Raw genomic sequence first — 21,498 nt, forward strand, 5'->3', positions numbered from 1 at the left:
CAAGGCTGGAAGTAGAGCTAATTCTCAGGACACCAGCAGGAGACGCCGCAGGGGTGAGTCCCGCACACTTACATTGCTAAATGTATTGTAAATTCTCTGAGGCAGGAAACTGTGACTGGGGTTCCCCCATTGTACAGGTCCTTGTATATTTGTGACAATATGAAAATAAAAGTAGCTAAAGAATAGTGAGTAAAGACTCAATGCATTCAGCCAGCAAATTGGGCTGAAAATCAACTGCAATAAGACAGATATCATGACTCACCTTCACTAGTACAGATAGAGGATTATGTTCTCACCAATGTAGTAACATTCACATACTTGGGCAGCATCATCAGCCAGGATGGTGGAACAAGCCAGGACATCCGGGACAAAATCAGTAAAGCCAGGAACACCTTCAGGAGCTTAAATACAGTCTGGAAATCGTCAGAACACAACACCAAAACCAAATTCAAGATTTATCAGAGCTGCGTACTTTCAACACTACTTTATAGTGCAGAATGCTGGGGAATGAGAAAGTATGACATGTCCAAACTGTCTTCATTCCATACAACCTGCCTCAGAAAAATCCTCTGTATCTTTTGGCCAGAACAATCTCAAACCAAGATCTATTGACACAGTGCAGCCAAGAAGATCTGAGCACTATCATTGCCAGGAGATGTTGGAGATGGGTTCATTGTGTGCTTCGGATGGAAACTGATTCCATCACCAGAGTAGCAATAAGATGGACACCTGAAGGCACGCGAAAATGAGGCCACCCGAAAACATGGCGAAGAGCTGTGGAAGCCAAGCTGAAAAACCTGGGGCACAGCTGGGGAACCATTGAAAGACTTGCCAGAAACAGACAGGAGTGGATAGGGTGACCAGACAGCAAGTGTGAAAAATCGGGATGGGGTGGGGGTGGGGGGTAATAGGCACCTATATAAGGCAAAGCCTTGAATATTGGGACTGTCCCTATAAAATCAGGATATCTGGTTACCCTAGGAGTGGAGGAGCTTCATCACTGCCCTAAACGCCAGAGGCATAATAGGAACATGATGATGATGATGAAAGAGTAGTGTGGTCTGCTGAAAGGGAATGATACAAAAAAGGGTAAGGGTAAAATTTTCAAAAGTGCTTTAGTGCCTTAGGAGTCTAAATTCCACTTTCAAATGTGACTTAGGCTCTTAAATCCTATTGATTCTCAAGGAGTCCTAAGTGCCTTTTAAAAATGAGACTTAGGCACTTCTGCAAATCCTACCCAGCATCTCAAATTAGTCATAATACATGAAACCCTATCTCTTTCTTCTGTTAACTCCAAGAACCCCTGAATAACTGACATTTTTTCTAGGTCATCATAATAAAAAATAAATAAGTAGATAGATCATTAATTGGTGGGTAATATAAATCCCTCTTTCCTGTAGTCATTCCACAACTTAGTCAGATTTCCCCCCACTTCTTACTGATGGGTGTTGCTCCTCCTTTGCTTTTTTTCTTGTGAATAATCTCCCCAGATCAACAATTAGCAAAATGCAGAGATTGATATCTCCAGCTAGGACCCTTTGTATGGCTCTGGCAACTAAACATCTCTCCAGCAAAATGTTCCCATGTTATTTTAGCAGCAATTATTTAGTGTGTAACTGGCCTATGAGAATGGTGCTTTCAAAGGGTGGGAAGAACTGGATTCTATCTGCTGTGTTTTTCACTAAATGATGTCTTCACTGCAGTCGTGAAAAAAGAAAGCACGATGGTAATTAGAATGATGAGAATTTATGAGTTGATACCTTTTCCCCTGATATGGCTTTAAATGAATGTTTTATATACCAAAGCCAGATCCAGGAATCCCCATTTTCCAGTGGCATCCCTTTCTGGCTCTGGTGGTTCATGAGATATTTGATCTTATGCCTATGCTCGCTTGTTCTCTCTCTAGAAGTGCTTTTTTTGGCACCCATATAGGATTGAATATAGCAAGTTCCAGATTTTCTGGCCCTGCAAAATGCCTCCCACCACACCTATGTTTAAAAAGGCAAGGGATCCAGTTAGCTAATTCATTCCTAGCCAGTTAAACTACTTTATACATTCTCCAAATCACAAAGTAGATTTAACACATTATTTTAAGGACATGAAAACTGCATAGGGGGACATATTTGTCTCTGCCTCAGAGTGATTATCCCCCTTTAACTAACATTTTAGGTTATTTTGGGAAACCCTGTGGCCCAAGTACTATGGAATGTAGTCAGGGAAAACTGTTTTTTCTCAAATATTTCAGATGTGGAATATTTATTCTGTAGCCAGAGAAACTTGTTTTGTTGCCAAGCAACTGACCATGAGCAGGATCAACTGCCAACTGTGCTTGAAAAGAGGGGGAAAAAAAACCCTGGAGTTACCTCTCATCAGTCTGTATGTGCCCAGACTTGAAGAAGAGCTCTGTGTAGCTCAAAAGCTTGTCTCTCTCACCAACAGAAGTTGGTCCAATAAAAGATATTACCTAACCCACCTTTGTTCAGACAAGCATTGACAATGCTGTGAACAGTGACTTTTAAAATAAAATCTATGCTACAGATATAGTTTTTTAGTGGCTGGAGGCCTCTGGCACCAGAATCATAGAACTGGAAGGGACCCCGAGAGGTCATCTAGTCCAGTCCCCGGCACTTGTGGCAGGACAAAGTATTCTAGACCATTCCTGACAGGTGTTTGTCTAATCTGCTCTTAAAAATCTCCAATGATGGAGATTCCACAATCTCCCTAGGCAATTTATTCCAGTGCTTAACCACCCTGAGAGTTAGGAAGTTTTTCCTAATGTCCAACCTAAACCTCCCTTGCTGCAATTTAATTTAAGCCCATTGCTTCTTGTCCTATCCTCGGAGGTTAAGAAAAACAATTTTTCTTCCTCCTCCTTGTAACAACCTTTCATGTATTTGAAAACTGTTATCATGTCCCCTCTGTCTTCTCTTTTCCAGACTAAACAAACCTAATTTTTTCAATCTTCCCTCATAGGTCATGTTTTCTAGACCTTTAATCATTTTGGTGCTCTTCTCTGGACTCTCTCCAATTTGTTCACATCCTTCCAGAATTGGACACAATACTCTAGTTGAGGCTTGCTTAGTCAGTGCGGAGTAGAGCAGAAGAATTACTTCTCATATCTTGCTTACAACACTCTTGCTAATACATCCCAGAAGGATGTTCGCTTTTTTTGCAACAGCGTTACATTGTTGACTCATATTTAGCTTGTGGTCCACTATGACCCCCAGATCCCTTTCCGCAGTACTCCTTCCTAGGCAGTCATTTCCCATTTTGTATATGTGCAAGTGCAACTGATTGTTTCTTCCTTCCTAAATGGAGTACTTTGCATTTGTCCTTATTGAATTTCATCCTATTTACTTCCTCTTTCCCATCTTTCCATTCACTTCCCCAATCATAGTTGGGAACCACCATTGAGTCTCCTTGTGCAGGAGATCAGACCACTGTTTTGCAATTTTTGAGCTATGATTGTCCCTTTAAAGAACACTTGGTGAGGTAATGTTGTCTTTGGTGTGAGCTAGGCTTCTTGGGTTCAAGATATTGTGTTACTGATTACAGTCAGGTCCTTAGCTAAAGTCAGGATTCCTTGAGTCTGTTCCATGCTATGCTGCTAACATGCTGTGTGAACTGGACCAAGTCATGTGGGTCTGAATTTCCAAAGGTGTTTTCCTCAGATTTTGTGTGTCCAGGCTAATGCCTGGTTTTCAGGGGTGCTGAGTACCTTAGCTCACTCATGAAAAGAAGGCCAAAGCAAGCAATGAATCCTTTACAGGGAAGCTTGAAGGAATACAAGTTGAATTACTTCAACATACACAACATTTTTAATAATCTCCACTACACAATTCAGCATTTCCATTCTAAATAATTCACAAGGCTCCCTCCCCCAGCCTCCATCAAATGTAGGAAAACATATGGTCAGCATGAAGCTGACCGGGTAAATTAAAGCATATAGGGTAAATTCGGGTAAATTAAAGCATATAGGGCCTGATCCAAAGTCCACTGAAGTAAATGGCAATCTTTCTATTGACTTCAGTGGGCTTTGGATCAGGCCTTAATGAAGGACAGTCGAGAGATGTTTGTGTCTACTACACTCTTGAACCAACTGAGAAGTGCTGCTTTAAGAGAGAGCTGGCTGTCTACTTGAACAGTGTGGGCCACATTTTTCTCTTTTATACTTGGAGTAATTTTGCTGAAGTCAATAGAGTTACTTTGGATTAACCCTGGTGTTACGAAGGTCTGAATTTGGCCTTGAAGTTGTTAGACCTGTAATGAGTACTTCCATCCTCTGCTGAGCCAAAGTGTGAGGAACTCTTAGCTTGCGCCTGAACATGGTTCTTTACCAACCAAAACAATGGCTTGGCCAGCATCTCTTTGGGAAGAGGGTCAATTAGCTTTTATTTAAAAAATAATAAATAGCAGAATTTAAATGCCTGCATGGCCACAGGTCAGCACTATAGAAAATCCAGAGCCACCTGGACAAACAAAGAAAGAGGAAAAATAACATTGTTAAATAATATCTGGCTTGCTCTTGAAGGAGGAATGACTGTAGTTAGGAGAGAGGGCGAAGAAGCTGCAAAAGCTAGTAAGAGGGAGCTGTGAGGAAGACCTATGGGAATGAGGTTCTGCTAAGATCTCCTGGAAAGATGTACTGATATTGCCTCATGCAATGCTAAAATAAAGTGACAGTTCTCTTTCTAAAAAAAGAAAAGGACTAACAAATTTATTCGAGCATAAGCTTTCGTGAGCTACAGCTCACTTCATCGGATGCATTCAGTGGAAAATACAGTGGGGAGATTTATATACCCAGAGAACATGAAACAATGGATGTTACCATACACACTGTAATGAGAGTGATCAAGTAAGGTGAGCTATCACCAGCAGGAGAGCTGCGGGGAGGAGGGAAACCTTTTTGTAGTGATAATCAAGGTGGGCCATTTCAAGCAGTTGACAAGAACATCTGAGGAACGGTGGGGGTGGAGGGGCGGAGAAAAACATGGGGAAATAGTTTTACTTTGTGTAATGACCCATCCATTCCCAGTCTTTATTCAAGCCTAAGTTAATTGTATCCAGTTTGCAAATTAATTCCAATTCAGCAGTCACTCCTTGGAGTCTGTTTCTGAAGTTTTTTTTGTTGAAGAATTGCCACTTTTAGGTCTGTAATCGAGTGACCAGAGAGATTGAAGTGTTCTCCAACTGGTTTTTGAATGTTATAATTCTTGACGTCTGATTTGTGTCCATTTATTCTTTTACATAGAGACTGTCCAGTTTGGCCAATGTACATGGCAGAGGGGCATTGCTAGCACATGATGGCATATATCACATTGGTAGATGTGCAGGTGAACGAGCCTCTGGCAGTGTGGCTGATGTGCTTAGGCCCTATGATGGTGTCTCCTGAATAGATATGTGGACACAGTTGGCAACGGGCTTTGTTGCAAGGATAGGTTCCTGGGTTAGTGGTTCTGTTGTGTGGTGTGTAGTTGCTGGTGAGTATTTGCTTCAGGTTGGGGGGCTGTCCGTAAGCAAGGACTAGTCTGTCTCCCAAGATCTGTGAGAGTGATGGGTCGTCTTTCAGGATAGGTTGTAGATCTTTGATGATGCGATGGAGAGGTTTTAGTTGGGGGCTGAAGATGATGGCTAGTGGTGTTCTGTTATTTTCTTTGTTGGGCCTGTTCTGTAGTAGGTAACTTCTGGGTACTCTTCTGGCTCTGTCAATGTGTTTCTTCACTTCAGCAGGTGGGTATTGCAGTTGTAAGAATGCTTGATAGAGATCTTGTAGTTGTTTGTCTCTGTCTGAGGGGTTGGAGCAAATGCGGTTGTATCGTAGAACTTGGCTGTAGACAATGGATCATGTGGTGTGGTCTGGATGAAAGCTGGAGGCATGTAGGTAGGCATAGCGGTCAGTAGCTTTCTGGTATAGGGTGGTGCTTATGTGACCATCGCTTATTAGCACCATAGTGTCCAGGAAGTGGATCTCTTGTGCGGACTGGTCCAGGCTGAGGTTGATGGTGGGATGGTAATTGTTGAAATCCTGGTGGAATTCCTCAAGGGCTTCTTTTCCATGGGTCCAGATGATGAAGATGTCATCAATGTAGCGCGAGTAGGGGCATTAGGGGACGAGAGGTGAGGAAGCGTTGTTCTAAATCAGCCATAAAAACTATTTCCCCTTGTTTATTCCCCCCCCCACCACCACCACTGTTCCTCAGACGTTCTTGTCAACTGCTGGAAATGGCCCACCTTGATTATCACTACAAAAGGTTTCCCTCCTCCCCCCGCTCTCCTGCTGGTAGTAGCTCACCTTACCTGATCACTGTCGTCCTACAGTGTGTATGGTAACACCCATTGTTTCATGTTCTCTGTGTATATAAATCTCCCCACAGTATTTTCCACTGAATGCATCTGATGAAGTGAGCTGTAGCTCACGAAAGCTTATGCTCAAATAAATTTGTTAGTCTCTAAGGTGCCACAAGTCCTCCTTTTCTTTTTGTGGATACAGACTAACATGGCTGCTACTCTGAAACCAGTTCTCTTTCTGTATTGTCTTTTGGTTCTTGCAACTCCGTGGAATACCTTTCACCTGACTTTGCAGGGCTACTCTCTGTTAGTTTATTTGTTCCTCTGTCTTGAGTATGACACCAACCAGACACACACTGCATTTTCCCATGCTTCACTGACTACTCACGTTCCTGCTCTGTACACCATGTCTGGCAGTGCACAGATGTCCAAATTCGTTGTTTTCAAGCACAAAGGGAGCGTGCCCTTGATGATGCTGTTCAACCTCTCTTTCCAACTTTGGCTCTTCTTTCTATCTCAGTTTCCTGCTTCAGAATAATGCTTGTCAGTTGACCTCATTAAGCAGTTGAAGCTCCCCATGGTAGCACTGCCTACAGTATTTAAAGTCACATACACTTCACTCACTGATGGAGATTGGCTGTGAATACAACTTTGTGTCAGTTTTGCCTGCTGCCATTAGCTATATTTAAGGCATATTAATCATGTCACAAGATTATTTGAGGCATTTAAATGTCTCTTGCTGAGGATTAAATTCCAAGGCAAATTTGAGGCATTTGATTACTGCAAAAGCCACCTATTGTGAGTGTGCTTCAGTACCACAAATATTAATGCTATTCTCCAAAAAGAAAAACGTGTGCACACACAAAAACCCACCATCAAGATATAGAAACAGAGCCAATCTAATGGTGTTACCTGATAGGAATCATAGCCAGAGGTGAATTTTCCCCACTATGTGTTTCTTCAATTATGAGAATTTAAAAGTTCTTTGCTGATGTCTTCTGAGACTTACTGTTGATGTCATTTTGTAGAGGGAAGGCTTTAGGTTTGAGGCTGAGTTCAAAAAGTGAATAATAGTTCAAGGGACAGGCCTCCTGGGACAAAACAGAGAAAAAATTCCTACTGGTGTAAGCCAGTCCAATTCTATTGAAGTCTGTGGAGCATGTACTATCATTTGCCAGTGGTGAAGTCACATGTAGGTGTTATCTATTGTGGTCTTATCTGCAGGATGATAAAATATGATTATCATTCCATACAGATCCTTTTAAGGTCTGTATCAGCTGTCTTTGATACCAATGATTTGCAGACTCTGGCGGGTATGGGCAGGACTATGGTCCTATCACATTTTTCATCTTGGAGAATTCCCAGAATACTGCTGGGCAATTGTCCATCCTCCCAAGATCTCTTCCATGTAGGAGCCTATATTCTTGATAATTTTTTGTATTACAGCAGCCCCTAGAGGCCTCAATCAAGATCGGGGCCTGCTGTACTGGATACTATATATAAATAAAGTGAGATGTATATGTGGAGTCTCTCTCCGACAAAGACTACAGCTCCAAAAACAGTGGAACCTCATATATGAGGTAATGGAGAATCTTTATTACCTGTAGTAGTATTAGAGCTTATAGCCTCTGTTAGTCTACTATTAGAATGTAAGAGAGCTAGTCTAAAATTCTAGCAGTGACATACTCTCCCTGAGCTAGATTATGACTAGCTCTGGGTGGGTGTACACAGGAAGCACAAGGAGATACCTCACCTTTTCTTGTGCCTCTGTGGAGAGACAAGGCAAAAGTTCAGTGTCAGCAGTTCTAGAAGCCAAATTGATAAGTGGGTAAAAGATAAGTAAGTTGCAGGCTCTAATGGGGTAAGAATATGCTGACTGTGCATGTACTACCTATATTCCCAAAGTCATGGTGCCCCTACAAGCTGCCACTGAGGAAGAGTGCTAGAGCTGGGCAAAATTTTTCAGATGAAACATTTTTTACCAAAAGTTGCAGATTTGCATCAAAATTCTGTGAATTTGGGTCAAATTTGCTGAATTCTTTCACTAAACCTCCCTCCAAACCTCCAAACCAAAACAACCAAAACCAAACACAACAATAAAACCCTGAAAAAAAATTGCAAAAAGTTAAAATGTTTCATTTTGACATTTTTTGAAACAAAATTTTTTTTTATTTGAAATAACTTTTTGGTTAGAAATTTATTTCAATTTTATTTTTTTTTAATTAAATGAGTATAAAAAATCTTAGAAATGAAATAAAATTCATTTTGGGTTGAACAAAATATTATTGTTCAACCTGAAATGATTTATTTTTTATTTTTTTGGTTTGCCCAAAAATTCAAAAGCATTTTCCTTCTGAGTCAATCTGAAATAATTTTTTTTGAATTGACAAGTGAAGCAAAAAAAAAAATTTTTTTTTGCGCAGCTCTAAAGAACATATCCAGCATAAGAACATAAGAGCGGCCATATTGGGTCAGATAAATGGACCATCTAGCCAATATCCTGTCTTCCAACAGTGACCAGTGCCAGATGCTTCATAGATAGGGCCCTACCAAATTCACGGCTATGAAAGACGCATCACTGACTGTGAATTCTGGTCTCCCCTGGTGAAATCTGGTCTTTTGTATGCTTTTCTCTTATATTATACAGATTTCACAGGGGAGACCAGCGTTTCTCAAATTGGGAATCCTGACCCAAGAGAGAGTTGCAGGGGGATTGCATTATTTTAGGGGGAACATGGTGTTGCCACCCTTACTTCTGTTCTGCCTTCAGAGCTGGGCAGCTCAAGAGCCGGGGCTGTTGGCCTGGCGCCCAGCTCTGAAGGCAGCGCCCCGCCAGCAGCAGTGCAGAAGGGTGGAAATACCATACCATGCCACCTTTACTTCTGTGCTGCTGCCTTCAGAGCTGGGCGGCTGGAAAGTGGCGGTTGCTGATTGAGGGCCCAGCTTGCAGGCAGCAGTGCAGAAGGGTGGCAATACCATACCATGCCATCCTTACTTCTGCGCTGGTGCTGGTGGTGACTCTGCCTTCAGAGCTGGACTCCTGGCCAGCAGCCGCCGCTCTCCAGATGCCCAGCTCTGAAATAAGGGTAGCAGTACTGCAACCCCCCTTAAAATAACCTTGTAACACCCCCCCCCCAACAACTCTTTTTTGGGTCAGGGCCCCTACAATTACAACACCATGAAATTTCAGATTTAAATAGCTGAAATGATTAAATTTATTATTTTAAAAATCCAGTGACTGTGAAATTGACCAAAAGGACTGTGAATTTGGTAGGGCCCTATTCATAGGGAATGAAGAGAACAGGGCATCATTCCATAGGCTGTATAGCATTAGGCATCCATGAGCCTCATCATCTATAGACACAATCTAGCCTAATGTGTGGGAAGGTAGAATGATCTCTAATTTTCTTTTGCTTGATTAACTCAAAGGCGAGTGTTTGCATTCAAACTCCACAGTTCTACGGGTGGCATTATTTATAGCATAGTAGGAAATCCAAGTAAATTCTTGCAGAATCTGTAGCAGGTTAATGCTTCTCACCTGAGTGGCACCATTGACATGGAAGAATTTGTCTCTTACTTCTTGATATTTAATTCTATCAGGAGCAATATAATGTACAGCAGACTGCATTTTATGCCATCACACACACAAGATCTGATTCTTCTCTTGTTTACACTGACTTCAACAGAATTACTCCTGATCCAGAAGAAAGCCTCTAAAAGTATTTCTGGAAGAGGGATCATACTCATTCCTTCCATTCCCTTCATTTTGTTATATATGGAGTGTGGTTTGCAAAATTTTAAAAATGAAATTGGCATGTATTTGTGTCTGTGGTGTGTGCTCTATGCCAAAATTCTGTACTAGCCTACTCTGATCCCACCTCATTGGCTTCAGTGGGATGGCACATGGTGTAGTTATGTGAAGAATTTTGGCTTATACTTATTTGCCATACACGGACAACTTATTTTTAAGCACACCAAGTTAAAAAGATGCCACAATCTATCTTGATTATTAACAGTTGCTGCTGTTCTCGTTGAGTCAAATTCTGCCCTCAAATAAGCATGCGCTGTGCCAATTGGTTTCAATGAGAGTTGTCTGAACCTATCTGACAGTACATCTGAGGTGAAACCTCACATCATGTAATGTGTCACTTTTACTGTATGCCTCTGGGGTGTATGTGGGTGGGTGTGAGAGAGAGCGAGCGGAATGAATACTGGAGAAAAGGTGACTATTTCTCTAGCTGACATTGACTTTTTAGTCATTTCCTGCAAACATTTGCAACAATGTTGTTTGGTTGCAAAAATATACATTGCTGGTCTCCTGAATACTCATGCAAATACGTGTTTGTACAAAGGTTCATGCTGGAAATGTCTGCACAGCCATTTTAAAATCTCTGGTGTTTTTCTTCTTGTTTATACAATGTAGTTGCGTGTTTGGGGAGCAGAAACAAGGGAGTATGACTTAGCTAACCAGTCATACAGCAGTTATAACGAATAGTGTGTAGGTGAAGGCACGGTTCAATTGCAAAAATCCCATGGGCTGAAATATGATTTACAAAGAGTTTGTCAAATAATTTTGCATAATGGACACATTTAATTTTGAATAATGCACACTAGATCAAAGTTTATTAATGAATTAGTTGAGAACAAGGAAAAAAGGCAATGTTAATCAAGTAAATGATTACAAATCGTTTCCCTGGCTCTAATATGTATCATAGAATCATAGAATATCAGAGTTGGAAGGGATCTCAGGAGGTCATCTAGTCCAGCCCCCTGCTCAAAGCAGGGCCGATACCCAATTAAATCATCCCAGCCAGGGCTTTCTATCTATTCTATTCTATTTCTATCTATTCTATCTAACAGAATTACAAGGTTATGCCTAACCTTGCCATGTGCAGGATACGGTGCACCTTTTTGTCTCAAATTTTTTTTTGATGCATATTTGTATTTTATGTTCGCGTGCTGCTGCGAAGGCCCAGCATTCGTCGTCATGGCCCTGGCTCTTGGCTGTGCTGAAGATACTGTGCACTGGTCTGTTGGATCCAGCCAGTGACAAGTTCTTGAAGCTCAGGGAAACCCTTTGGTGTCACATGGCTGCCATTACAGTTCTGATGCCACACAGGCAACCTGGCTGGAGATGAGGGCATGTGGTAGGGGCACCCCCAGCAATTCCTGGATGCTATTGGTAGCTGATATCAAGTCGAACAACTCCGAAGCTACTCCACTTTATGTGGGGGTCTGGCCAGCCCTGAGATCCAGGGGAGTAAATGTGGTGTACATCTAAATTGGCTGAGCTGTTCTGTGTGCTGCTTGGAGATAGTCCAGGATCTGGCTCTGTGAGTACATGCTGGCTTTTCATTGATTCGCATATTATAAAGCCAGAAGGGACCACTGTCAGATTTCCATGAATTAATTCCTGTTTGAACTAAAGCATATCTTTATTTTAAAATTCCAGTGGTGGAGAATCCACTACAAGCCTTGTTACATTGTTCTAATGGTTAATTACCATCACCTTATTTGTGCCTTATTTCTAGTTTGAATTTGTCTAGCTTCAAGTTCCAGCTGTTGGATCTTGAATATCTTTGTCTGCTAGCTTAAAGAACCATCCATTATCAAGTTTCAGTTCCCCCTGTAGAGACTGATAGGCTATTATCAAATCACTCCTTGTCTTCTCTTTGATAAACTAAATAGATTGAGCTCCTTGAGAATATCACTATAAAGCAGGTTTTTCAATCCCTAATTCATTCTCATGATTTTTCCTGAACCCTCTTCAATTTATCAACATCCTTCTTGAATTGGGGACAGCAGAACTGGACATAATATTCCAGCAGTGGTTGCACCAGTGTCAAATACAGATGTAAAATAACCTCTCTACCCCTGCTTGATATTCCCCTGCTACAAGAAGGCTTTGGATTTTGGAGCACTCCTATTCACACTGTTTGCAGTTTGGAACTCTGCAAAGTACTATGAGCCATGTTCCGTAAGTGCACGCATCAAAGAAATCCAAATGAATCAACAAGCATAAATATCTTTTCACACTTTTCCTGGATTGCATACAGTACTAGCGGCAAGTTTTACAGTGAAATTTACTGGTGTGTCTAAAGCAAAAACAATGGAAAAAAAAGCTTGTGCATGACTAATCTAAAAGCTTAGCTCCTCTTCTATTTTTCTCTTGGGCTAGAAAGTAGCACAAATATTTTTACTTTCTTTAAAAGATGGTATTCAAGGGTAGAGACGGCCCATTAAAGGGGATATATTGTTACTACTTGTTCTGTCTGATGCTTATATTTTCTACCTTTCCTCTGCAGAGTAGAGAAAATGGGCTATGCAGCTTTAACAATCACCTGTGGAATAGTTTGGGCTAGTGTAACATTCTGACCCTCTGCTTTCTCAACGTTTCCTGAAGGAGTCTCTGTTTATCATTCAGCCTGCAATGCCTGTATTGGGTTACGGCAGGAATGTGGAAAGCTAAATGGTAAAATATGTCAGGCTGTGAAAAGGTCTTAGGCTTTGAAATTTTATGGACCACATTTGCTAATGCACATTCCATATTTCAAGGAGTTCGGCTATCCCCTGGTTTTATAAGAGTGTGGTATACATTGTGTGTGTGTGTGTGTGTGTGTGTGTGAGTGTGTGTGTGTGTGTGAGAGAGAGAGAGAGAGAGAGAGGCTACTGAGCCAGTAAACAAGACCATACCCATGGGGAGTCACAGGCACAGGGAGGACATCCCAACAATGGGATAAATTATAGTGACACCTACTAGTGTTGTTATAATTAAGTGTCAGTTGCCACTTACAAACCATGATCTCTGATCCTGCAAAGATCAGGAATGTAGCTCCTTCTCCACAATGGAGTCCTACTGAAGTCCCTTTGTAGGAATGGGGTCCTTTTTAATAATAGTCAGTATACAGATATTACAGGTTAGATCCTCAGCTGAGGTAAATCAGTGTAGTTTCATTGACTAGAGATTTGCACCATCAGAAGATATTGCTCAACTTGTATATAGAGATAACTATCCTGATTATGCATTTATTTAATATTAATGGCCATATTTCCAATAGCACCTCAACCTGGACACCAAATTTGCCTGCACAATTTTGTGTGTATAGTCATTTGAGTGCACAAATGGATTCAGAGCACACATGGTTCGGTATTCTTGTATCTGCAATGCATATTTAGGGTGTTATGTAAATAAAAACAATGAGAAATTCCATTTGCACATGCAAATGATTTTATGTACTTATTCAGAAGCCATTAAAAATGGCCCCAAATCCTGTGGGAGATATTCAGTTTGTAATGGATTGTGCAGCCAAAGATTTTTCTATAGATTTCATTTTAACTTTCCATATAGAGATACCTAATCTAGATGCCCTGATAAGAAATTGCAAATACAGGTCAATACAATATAGTAAAAAGCTTAGGAAAAGGGTGGATGATCCCAACAAAAAGAGCTACAACAAAACATAACAAATAACACCCCAAAAATACCCCCCCCTCTGTCCACCAAACACATCAGTCCTCCTGAACCATCCATCCATCTATCCAAAAAAAAAAAAAAATGCTTTGTGATGTGCACTGAAGGTCAACACATTTGGGTTATTTCAATCCATGAGCATGTCGGAGGTGAAAATGAGTTAATTCCGAAATTGAGGGGCTTTCTGGAGAAAGCCCTGTCAGTAATTCCCTCTCTCATAAACTCAGGGAATTCCATTGCCTCCCTTAATTGCAGCTTTGGGCAGTATGGCACAGGGAGAAAAGGCAGTCTCTCAAGTAGGGAAATTCCAAACCAACCGGGTCTTTGTACATCAAAATCCGCATCTTAAACTGCATCTGGAAGCCAACTGACAGCTAATCCAGATTAGATCTGAGTGAGAAACTTTTTCTGTGCTTTGAATATTTTTGAGAGTTTGACATTTTATTCCTATCTTGAATTGGGACAAAAAAAATCAATCTAAAAAATATTTGCAAATTGACCAAACAATTCTTTTTTGGTTTGGGTCAACTAAAACATTTTATTTCAATAATTTCAAAATGTTTTACTTAGATTCCAACATTTCTTCTTTAGCCTTTTTTCCCAGTCCAATTAGTTTAAACTTCAAAAAGAAAAGAAATTTTGAACCTGGAAAATCAGAATTTATTATTTTCAAAAAGTCAAAACATAATGTTTTGACAATTTAAAAATGTTTTTTCTGGACATTTTGTCGAGTTGGGAAATCTGTCAAACCTGACCCTGTTTCACGAGCAGTTTTGGTTTCAACTAATCAGCATGTTTTGATGAAAAACAATTTGTTGAAGGATTCCTGACCAGCTCTAATCCAGAGGCTGAAGCACTCTTACAAGCAGTCCACCGTTGTAGATATATAGGAATATAGAAAAATAGTTTCCTCCACTGCAGGGTGTGTTGGATAAAATTCTATTACTTTTATTATGCAGATCAAACTATATGATTATAATGGTCCCTTCTGGCCTTAAATATCTATGTATAGATCTCAAATCCTCTGTGTTCCTTTGTTCAAACTATTTATTTCAAACAATAATAAATTATAAAATACAAATATAAACAGTTTAAAAATAATATGATGGAAGGATATTCAGCCCCAAGGCTACTACTCCCCCATTGTCTTGTGACATGGTGTAAATTCTGGTCCCACTGAAGCCAATGACAAAACTCCCATTGACGTTAATGGAACCAGGAATTCAATCATGATGCCTATGTCTTGTATATGATGGGCATGTCCCTGTAATGCCTAGGCAGAAGTGTGTGGATTATTGGAGTGTATTAACGGGTGATGGGGAATAGCTTCCTTTGCTTTAATTTTCTTGGCTTTGTTGGACTTAAGTCTGGCTCTTTGTGTTATTTAAACATACTTTTTGCTTAATATATGAAGCAAGCACATTGTTAAAATCATAGATTTCTGAATAATTATGTCATCAGGCAATTAAAATATCCACTACAAACAGCTCTAAGATGTTATGGGTGGAAGAGCTGCCAGTTTCACAGGTCACATTGCATTCAGAATTACAACGAATGTACAGTACTCAGACCAGGCTGGAAATAAAAATCATTTTCCAACTCTTAAAATCCTTTTTAGCTTTCTCAGTGCTCTAATGTCAAATTATGATTATTTTAGAGGAAGAACCATTAAATAGCAGTAATTGGTCCGTATTAGCATATTTGAATATCAAGGGATGTGAATAGATCCGTGTTTAATATTTCAATCACACATAAGACCTCCTTTAAAAAAATGCTAACTAGAGTTCTTTATACAAAATTATTCATGCTTCTTATGATTTCGGGGAATGTTTTCTAGTCAGTTATCGCTTCCAACTCCTGTGTTGTTGTTTTTCTGTGACTTTGATCAAGTCATGTAGACCAAGATGTTAAAAACTGGGTACTTAATGTTTGGCTCTTAAATCCAAATTTAGGCACCTAAATGTGTGCCTTGATTTTCAAAAGTGCCAAGCAAGCAGCAGCTCCAATTGACTTGAAAAAGTTGGGTTCATTTTATAAGTCATTAGAAAACACTCCCAGAAATCACAATCAGTTTTTTCTGTGGGGGCTGCGAAGCGGTCAGTGCTTTTGAAAATTAAATCTCCCATTTAGATGTTCAAATGTGGGTTTCTGAACCTAACTTTAGGCATCTATTTTTTTGCTTTGTACCTCAGCTTACCCATTTGTAAAATGGGGATATTTCCGTGCCATGCAGAATATTGTAAGGCTCACTAATACTTATATGGTGGTGGAGGAAGAGTGGTAGCCTGGAACTGGTGAGACCTAGGTTCACTTCTCTATCTGTGTGACCTTTGGCAAATCACTTTGTTTCTCTGTGCACCAGCTCATCATCCATAAAATAGGGGATAATAGCTAGGGTCCTACCAAATTCACGGTCCATTTTGGTGAATTTCATGGTCATAGGATTTGAAAAAACACAAATTTCATGATTTCAGATATTTAAATCTGAAATTTCACAGTGTTGTACCTGTAGGGGTCCTGATCCAAAGGTGGGTTGTGTGGTGATGGTGGGGGGGCGGGTCACAAACTTGTTGTGAGGGGCAGGGGGTTGCGGTATTGCCACCCTTTTTTTTTTTTTTGCACTGCTGCTGGCGGTGGCACTGCCTTGAGAGCTGGGAGGCTGGAGAGCGATGGCTGCTGGCCGGGAGCCCAGCTCTGAAGGCAGCATTGTCGCCAGCAGCAGTGCAGAAGTAAGGGTGGCATGGTATAATATTGCCACCCTTACTTCTGTGCTGCTGCCTTCGGAGCTGGGTCCTTGGCCAGCAGCCACCGCTCTCTAGACACGCAGCTCTGAGGGCAGTGCAGAAGTAAGAGTGGCAATACTGCGACCCCCCCCCCATAACATTGTGACCCCTCCTTTTAAAAAACCTGGTCCCCCCCATGAAATTTGTATACTATAGAGTAAAAGTACACAAAAGAAGATTTCACGGTCCATGATGCATTTTTCATGGCCATGAATATGGTAGGGCCCTAATAATAGCACTTCCCTACCTTACAGGGGATTTGTGTTGATTAAAGAGTGTGAAGCATTCAGATGCTACAGTAATAAGAACCACGGAAGTACTTAGAGTGGGATTTTTCAGAAGTGCCTATGAGACTGAGCAGCACAGGTCTTATTGATTGACTGACTGCTCCTAAATCACACGGGTGCGTCTGAGAAGTCTGCCTTTAATGCACATTAAGATGCTAAGAAGAAAGGCGTAATATAAATTCTGTTGTTAGCCTTACCAGCTCAGCAGGAGAATTCTTCACCAGAGCACACTAAATGAGAGCTTTGGATAAATTACAAACCGCTTTGGCAGTGTAAAAGGGTCCTGAAAGTGGGTGTAAATGTAGAGCCACTCCAATTGCACTGCCAGAACAGTGTAAAAGGGCCTTAGTGTCAATGAGAATCAAGCCGAGAGTGATTATGTGCTTGCACTGCATGCATCACTAAGCATTTAATTATGAGCTGCAATGCTTCGTAAATTCACATTTGAAGCCATTCTGTAGGCAACCACATTAGGAGAAAAAAAGTAGTGAGCTCTCTTCCTTCTGACATTGAGTAACATAGTAAATAAATATGACTGAACAAATGAGCATGGGATTTTATTGCAGGCACTGAGGGAATAATAGATGGGAATTAGCAAAGGAAAAGAGGGAATGAATGAAAAGATCTAATGAATGTTTTTCTCTTTGAAAGATGATCTCTTTAGCTGAGATTTAGAGTTACGACACAGCTAATAGCTGATACAAATGGTTGTAGATAGGATAGATAGCCTAAAGATTGATGGCTTACTGTTGTTCTAGCTCTTTAATCCAGGCTCCTGCTGGAATGCAAAGTTCCCAGCTCAAGACCAGTTATATGAGGACATCAAGAAGAAAAAAGATAGCCATGTCATTTGTCTGCTTCCAAAGATGTGAAACTGTTTTTGCTTCCAATGACATGCCTATTAATGCCAGTGCTTTTTCACTACAATGCTTTGCTTGCATTTAAAAGTACCAAACTTTTCTCTAGCAGTATATGTTCCTTGCTACCTTGACCTTTGTAAGGAATTATGGGTATGCTGTCCACTCTGATGGATTTTAGAGAGCTGAGATGTCATAGGAACAACAAAAAAGGTGTCCAAAAAAATCTGAGTCAATGCGGGGTAGACTGCATAATAATAGCAATACCATAAATTAAGACTCATTTACAACTTTTTGAAGCAAAACAAGAGTATAAAAACTGACATAAACAAGGGGAGTGATGAACAGTAAGAAGCAGAGGTGGGCTTGAACCAAACCCAGGATCTAAACTTTGGAGGTATTTGAATCTGAGTCCCTAACTGAGTGGTGCAATTTGGTTCTATCTCGAATAATAAGCATTCATTGGTGAAAAGAGCTAAGCGCAAGCTTTGTGAGAAATCTAAACTTTCAACTGCAATACCAGGAGCAATGAGAACTACTTGGATAATGCCCCACAAGGCTGCCCTTGTGGGCCTCTGGCTTTAAGAAATGGCAAATGTGGAGGGTTCTTTGCAACAACACCTGCTGAGCTTTATTCATTTTCTGTTACATGAATGCCAATAGAGAGGGACATTAGTGAGGAGGAGGAGGAGGAGAGAGAGAGGTTTGTATCTTTATCTTCAGGCATCATATTTTAAAGGCAAAATTTAAAATGGTAACTAGAAACTGAACTGGTGGTGGCATTTTTTGGTGGTTTTTGTCATGTTTTCAAAATTAGTGTGCACGAATTTGCCTACTTTACCTAACCTTTATTACACCAGAATACAAGGTGGAAATTTTCATGTGGCTGTCTTGAAAGCTGTTAGTCCATTTGGCAGTCATCCAAAGGAGAGTGAACAATACCGTGTCTTAGATGATACGTCAGATTTTGAATAGTGACTACGGGAGACAATCTTTGAGGTGACATAGTTGGCAAGCAATTCATAAACTGGAGTATGTTTACATAAAACATTCAGTGAATTACTTATAACAAATTAATAAAAATTGATGTCTGGTGTCACAACAAGAAAAGGAGACTAAATTATTTGAAATTACTATGAATAACTCAGTCAATTCTAGTTACAATTAGATCTGGTTCAAATTTTGATTTTTTTGAATGAACATTTTCATCAAAATTTCAAATAATATTTGCTGATTTTTTGACCAGCTGTAGTCACAATTCTGTATAAGCTGAGCACTTTTTCAAAGATGAAATAAAATAAGTTTTTAATATTTCTCTTTTTTAATCTTAGCTTACGTTCAATATGGTAATAATTTCCAATTCATCAACAGCCCATTCTTATTTCAAAATGAATAAAGTCTCTCCTACTTAGAATTTCTCTCTTCTTCTAAAGGAAAGAAGTTTTAAAAAATCTCAAAACTGAGGTAGAAAAATTTTAAAATACATTTGTTTGGCATGGTTTTTGGAGTTCAGGTAGCGCAATAGGAAATCCATGCAGGACTCATAGGCAAAGAGCAGCATATCATAAGAGTCAGTGCAACATTTCTTTCTGATTCCCAGGTAGAATGATCTCAAAAGATCACCTAAGAAAATCAGCCAGAGTTTATCAATTTTTTTTCTCCTAATGGGCAGATCCTAAGTTACATGTGTGGTCTGGTTTAGAGAATCTTCTGATTGCACCTGCATGGAGTGTGTACATGCCCTCCTCCTGGAAGGAAAGCAATTGATTTGAAGACACAATCTACTCCCCCTACTTCCCCCGATTCTTAATTCATAAGGTTTAGCTCTGAGACAAGACATCCTGTGTGATTTCAGCAAGCCCATATGGCTCTTGAATGCTTTTCCCAAGGTGAGGATTAAAGAACATCAAATGCTGTTTGAGGGAGAGAGGAAATCTCATGTAATGCTTTTGTTCTGCTAACATCTATGTAAAGAGCTGCCTGGGAGTTTTGGAATGGAATCTGTCATCACTATAATCCTGTTCTGGAAAATCGTGATGGAGACAGCACAGAGTGATATCATTTAAGTCTGACACTAGAATTTCCCCCAGCAAACTCATCCCCTAACCAATCTTCCCCTCTTCCTTGATATTCAAGTGCCCAATTGGCAAGATTGTTGGCATCTTGTTTTTTCCACAGCTGTGTTAAAATTTGAAACACAGATATGCGAGGAATAAGCTAATACAGAGGATAGTCTGTTCAATGCTCTCCACAGACTTAGGAGGAATTTTTGTGCACTTTTGGCGTCATGTGCAGGAAATTCTTCCTTGGTCCGTACAATACAATAAACAAGCCTCTTGTGTATTAACTTAAGTTTTTAGCACTTCCATCTCAGTCTATGATGAGCAGTAAAACTGTAAGGAAAAGGCATTTGCTTTGTTAGGGTTATGATCTATTCTTGTTCTTATATGTACATATTTGCTTGACACCTGTTCTCACTCAGGGCCCTCATGCTACTATGCCAGTGTACCAAAATGCCATTGATTCTCTGTGTATAAGCAGATAAGTGCATCTATCCAACATAATTATTCAACTTCTCCCCCTTTAATGGCCTGTGAATTGATTGATCACATCAGTGAAGCACTGTGATCGAGATAACTGAGTAGGAGACTGGGAACCAGGCACTCCCAAATTCTAATCCAGGGTTGGACGTGGACTTACTGGGTGGCCTTAGGTAAATTACTTATTGTATGTCTGTTCACCTATCTGTAAAATGGGGGTGGTTCTCCACAGCAGTGTTGTGAGGATTTAACAACGTTTGTACAGCACTCATATAGTACTTGGCCATTTTCAAACTGCTCTACAGACTGTAACTTATTACGTCTCACAACACCTCTGTAAGACAGATATGTATTTTGCTAAGCAGGAACGCAGTTGGGGTCTTCTATAATGTGTAGACCCTGATGTTCAGAGGTGGTGATCACCCTGAACCCCACATCACTTTAATTAACACTGTGGATACTCAACACCTCTGAAATCAAGGCCATAGAGCCTACTATAAGGACAAGAATACAGTTTCACATAACAAGAATACTTTGCACTCTTTAGAATCTTCCATATGAGGATCCCAAATGTGGTGTTAGCACAAATTATCAAGTTTAGACTCCCCTCAGCCCTGGGAGGTTGATAGGTATAATTTTTATCCCAGTTTTACAGAATGGGAAGTTGAGTCAAAGAGGGGTCAAAGTGTATTGACTCAGTGAGGGGCAGAGCCCATAATGCGGGAGGTCCGACCTAGTGGCTGGGGCCCAGAGTAGAGGCAGGGTCAGGCATCACACCAAGGGTCACAGCCAGAGTCAGAAGTCACACCAAAGTCATAACCAGGAGTAAAGCCAAGGGTCAAGCTGGAGTCAGTAAATGGAATTCGGGCAAGGAAGCAGCAACAAGGCATGGTAATAGGAACAAGGAACGGGAGCCAGGAAAGAAGACAGGAACTTGCTCTCAGGGGTCTGATCAGCAGCAGACCTACAAACCAGCTATTCAGATAAGGTGGCGTGGCAGGAACAGGAAGCTTTGTGCTAAGAGATGTCCAGTCAGTAGTCTGCTGCTAGTCTGCTGAGTCAATGGCTGCAGCCCCTGTTTGCGGGGTATCAGCTGTAGTTTTCCTAGCTGGCCTTGCAATGTAATCCTGTGGGCTTAGGTTAGAGACTCATGGTACCCCTTATTTCTCCCATCTTCATAAAAAAATGATGTATGTATATTTTCATTTAGTGTTCTGCCTCCTGATGTGTCTGATTTCTTCCCTCTTCAGGTTTAAACTGAGAGCAGCATAT

Source organism: Lepidochelys olivacea (assembly GCF_965140295.1).
Source record: "Lepidochelys olivacea isolate rLepOli2 genome assembly, chromosome: 6".
Taxonomy (NCBI): domain Eukaryota; kingdom Metazoa; phylum Chordata; order Testudines; family Cheloniidae; genus Lepidochelys; species Lepidochelys olivacea.